Genomic DNA, 5,042 nt, shown 5'->3' with positions numbered 1-5,042 from the left:
TATAGCTGGGTCTTCCTCAAGCACTATTCCTAATTGTCTGAGAAAGTGCCAGATTGACTTCCGAAGTGGTTGTACCAGTTTACAGTCCCACCAGCAATGGAGGACGGTTTCCCTTTCTCCATATCCTCTCCAGCATGTATTGTCATTTGAGTTTTTGATTTTAGCCATTTTGATGGGTATAAGGTGAAACCTCAGGGTCGTTTTGATTTTCATCTCTCTGATGGTTAAGGATGTTGAGCATCTCTTTAAGTGTTTCTCTGCCATTCTATCATCCTCTACAGAGAATTCTCCATTCAGCTTCGTACCCCATTTTTTAATTGGATTACTTGATTTATTGCTTTTTAACTTCTTTAGTTCTTTATATATTCTGGATATCAGCCCTCATCAGATATATGGTTGTTGAAGATCCTTTCCCAGTATGTAGGCTGTCATTTTGTTCTGACAACAGTGTTAGAAGCTTTTCAATTCATGAGGTCCCATTTATTGATTGTTGCCCTTAGAGCCTGTGCTGTTGGTGTTCTGTTCAAGAAGTTGTCTCCTGTGCCAATGAGTTTTAGGTCCTTCCGATTTTCTCTTCTAACAGATTTAGGGTATCTGATTTTATGTTGAGGTCTTTGATCTACTTGGACTTTACTTTTGTGCAGGGTGATAAACATGATTTTTTTTTTATTTTAATGCATGTAGACATCCAGTTGGACCAGCACCATTTGTTGAAGATGCTGTCTTTTTTCCATTGAATGGTTTGGCTTCTTTGTCAAAAATCAAGTGTTCATAGTTGTGTGTGGGTTTATTTCTGGTTCTTCTTTCAGTTCTATTGATCCTCTTTTCTGTTTTTATGTCAAAACCATGCAGTTTTTATTACTATTGCTCTGTAATACAGCTTGAGGTCAGGAATGGAGATACCTCCAGAAGATCTGTTGTTGTACAGGATTGTTTTGGAGATTCTGGGTTTTTTGTTTCTCCATATGAAGCTCAGAATCTTTCTTTCAAGGTCTGTAAAGAATTGTGTTGGTATTTTGACGGGAATTGCATTGAACCTGTAGATTGCTTTTGGCAGGATGGCCATTTTCACAATGTTAATCCTACCAATCCATGAGCATGGGGGATCTTTCCATCTTTTGATATCTTATTCAATTTTTCTTCAGAGACTTGAAGTTTTTCTCAAACAGGTCTTTCACTTGCTTGGTTAGTGTCACCCCAAGGTACTTTATGTTATTGGTGGCTATTGTGAAGGGTGTTGTTTCCCCGATTTCTTTCTTGGCCCTTTTGTCTTTGGTATACAGGAGGGCTTCTGAATTTTTTTGAGTTGATTTTATATCCAGCCACTTTGTTGAAGGTGTTTATCAGCTGAAGCAGTTCTCTGGTTGAATTTTTGGGGTCATTTACGTGTACTATCATATCATCTGCAAATACTGAAACTTTGACTTCTTCCTTTCCAATTTGTATCTCCCTGATTTCCTTTAGTTGTCTTATTGCATTAGCTCGGACTACAAGTACTATTTTGAAGAGGCATGAGAGAGTGGGAAGCCTTGCCTTGTTCCTGATTTCAGTGGGATTTCTTTAAGTTTCTCTCCATTGAGTTTGATGTTGGCTATAGGCTTGCTGTATATTGCCTTTACTATGTTTAGGGATGTGCCTTGTATCCCTGATCTTTCCAAGACTTTAAACTTGAATTAGTGTTGGACTTTATCAAATGCTTTTTCATCATCCAAGGAGATGATCCTTCAGTTTGTTTATGTGGTGGATTACATTGATGGATTTCCATCTGTTGAACCACACTTGTATGCCTGGAATGAAGCCTACTTGGTCATGGTGGATGATATCTTTGATGTGTTCTTGGATATTGTTCGCCAGTATTTTATTGAGTATTTTTGCATCAATGTTCATAAGAGAGATAGGTCTGAAATTCTCTTTTTTTGTTGGGTCTTTGTGTGGTTTAGGTATAAAGGTGACTGTGGCTTCATAGAATGAGTTCATAGAGTGGTCATGTTCCTTATGTTTCTATTTTTTGGAATATTTTGGAAATAATTGGAGTTAGCACTTCTTTGAAGGTCTGGTAGAATTCTGCACTGAATCCATCTGGCCCAGGGCTTTTTTTGGAAGGGAGACTGTTGATGACTGTTTCTATTTCCTTGTGAAATTTTTGGGAAAATTTTCTTCTATGATTTTCTTGAAAACATTTTCTGGACCTTGTAGCCTGGAGTCTTCTTTATCATCAATTCCTGTTATTATTAGATTTCATCTTTTCATGGCATCCTTGATTTATTGGATATTTTGTGTTTGGGACTTTTCTGATTTTACTCTTCTTTGAGGGAAGTATGTTATGTGAGTGTATGTTCAGCACTAGAGATTCTTTCTTCCATCTCATATATTCTGTTGGTGATGCTTACCAAAAAAAGATGCTGATCTTTTTTCTAGGTTCTTCAGTTCCACTGTTTTCTCGGTTTGTGTTTTCTTTATTGATTCTAATTCTGTTTTCATATCTGGCACCATTTCCTTCATCTGTTTGAATGTGGATTCCTGTTTCTCTATGATAGTCTCATTTTTTTTTTGTTGTTGTTGTTTTTGTTTATTTTCTCTCTATTTTCCATTAACTGTATCTCTACTTATGCTTCTATTTGTTTGGCTATATTTACCTGTGTTTCTTTGAGAATTTTGTTTATTTCCTCTTTCTTCATCTCCACATGATTGGCCAAATCTTTAATAGACTTGTTCATTTCCTCTTTAACTGTCTGTTTGTATGGCTATTCCTCTGAGAAATTTGTTTGTTTCCTCTTTATGAGCCTCAAATAACTGAGTAAGCATAGCTCTTAAGTCATTTTCCTGTGTTTCCAATGAATTGGAGTATCCATCAATTTTGTGGTTGCTGGTGAAGTTATGATGTCCTGATTTATGTTGGATATGGTCTTTTCCCGACCCCTGGCCACTGGCTTATCTGTAACCTTCCCTGTTTGTTCTTGGATTCTGCAGTTCAGACTAATACTCTCTTTCTCCAGTGTCTAGAGAGTTCTTCAGGAAGCTGAGAGAGTTCCTGTGGCCTCAGCAGGGGTGTTGGTGCTTTAGCTGTGCCTGTGGGAGAAAAGTCCAAGGGTGCAAATGGGCAAATGCAGGTGTGTGTGTGTGTGTGTGTGTGTGTGTGTGTGTGGTAACATGTGTGTAAGTGTCCCTTGAGGGAACAGAGTGATAGAGAATGTTGAACCCTGGAATGTGTGGGAGGGGCTCTGCTTTGCAGGCTTCTAGGGGGTTACTTGTGCATGCACTATAGATGTAGCAGGCGCTGGTGGTAGTCATGGCACAATTTCCAGAGTTATCTGCCTTAACTCCACACTTGCACGAGCGGAGCAGGGCCTTTGATGTCCCAACAGTGGGTATGTGAGTGGGAGGTGTCCAATGCCTGGCTTCTAGTTTAGAAGGACCCTGGATCTGGGGCTCTGCAGACACTCAAGGGAACACTCACTCTCAAGCAGGCCACATAAGCAGAGATCGGGGTATCCAGGCTCTCTACTGTCTGGTTTGGCCTTGCTTAACCATATGTAGGAGGACTGATGTGCTCCCCTAGCTCAGTGCTACTGCAGCCTGCAGGAGGAAGGCCAGCTGCCCCTGGAGACTGGGTTACCAGATCAGATGCCTTCTGGAAAGTCCTGGGGGCCCTCCACTGTGCTCTCCAGACCTGGGAGCCCCAGTGCCTGGTGTGCCTAGCCTGTTTGGCAGTACTGCTGGACTTTGGTGGCTATATAGTGTATTTTCTGTCACCGAGGGTTTGGGCGGGTCCTACAGTCAGTGGCTGGGAGACCCTGTGGAGTTGGAATGGCCGCTCGAAGATCTGGGACCCTGGGAGGATAATGCCGTGGATCTGCGACTCCATGGCAAGTAAGGCTGGCAGTTGAGGCTGAGGGGCCAGTAGCTCAGCCTCAGCAACCATAGTCCCCAGGAAGTGAGCTCTGAGATGAGAATCTCATTGAGCCAGCTATGCAAAGGAGGAGGGACATGCGAAAAAGGGGAGTTCCAGGAGATCAATGATTGTTTCTCTTCTTCCCCAAGCAAGTCCACGGGTGATCTGAGACCAAGGATCTCACCTCGTGTGATGTTCTCTCTTTTAGAAAGCCTCACTGTCATTTCCCTGGCTTGAGTAGTCTTTCCTCTCACCAACTCAGTGGTTCAGCTCCTCTGCACCGCAGAAACTGTGCATGCAGGTCGCCATCTTCTCACTTTATTTTGTTACCACTGAATTTGATTGGGGCTGTCTGTGCAACTGTGGGTTTGAAGCTTTCCTTAATGCATGGTAGGCTCTGGACTGTGTACACAACCAGAATCAAAGATGATCTCCCCTGGTGACATGACCTTCACGTTGGTGTGCCTCTGTATATAAGATTGGTTTTGTTTTGTTTTCTTTTCCCCATTAATTTATTTATTCACTTTACATCTTGATCCTAGGGCCCCCACTCTCCTCCCAGAGCCCCTTACACATCCCTCTCCTTCATTCTCCTCAGAGAAGAGATAGGTACCTCATGGGTACCAGCCAGCCTTGGTTGGTCCATCATGTCACTGCAGGACTAGGTACATTCTCTGCCACTGAGGCCAGACAAGGCAGCCTAGTTAGGGGGAAAGGATTTTAATTGCTGAATCTGCAATGAGCTAAATGCTAACAGATTCTGGTATTGTCATTGCTTTTGAGGAACCTCCTGTGTCAGTGTTGTGTAAAAACTACTCCTTGATTGACTTTGGTAGCCAAGATAGTATATAGGAGTTAGAACATTTCAATATATGCCCAGGTGTAGTGCTCCAAAGCTTATTAATGAATGTAATAGATTTCTGTGTCATTATTTGGGAGCTAGGGCAAGCATAGAAAAAAATCCTTTAATTTATCAGTGCCCTCTTTCAGAGACTATCAAGTAAACAGCAGTTCAGCAGTAAAGGAAGGACTATGTGAGCTCCTCTCTCACCCATGAATAATTGTTCGTGGAGTATTCTGTAGGCCTTATGCAAGCACACAAGTTGCTGTGCATTCATGATTACGATGGTTCCATCAAGCCTATTGGATG

This window comes from Meriones unguiculatus, chromosome 5 (assembly GCF_030254825.1).
Source record: "Meriones unguiculatus strain TT.TT164.6M chromosome 5, Bangor_MerUng_6.1, whole genome shotgun sequence".
In the NCBI taxonomy this organism is placed as follows: domain Eukaryota; kingdom Metazoa; phylum Chordata; class Mammalia; order Rodentia; family Muridae; genus Meriones; species Meriones unguiculatus.
This window is presented reverse-complemented; position numbering follows the sequence as displayed.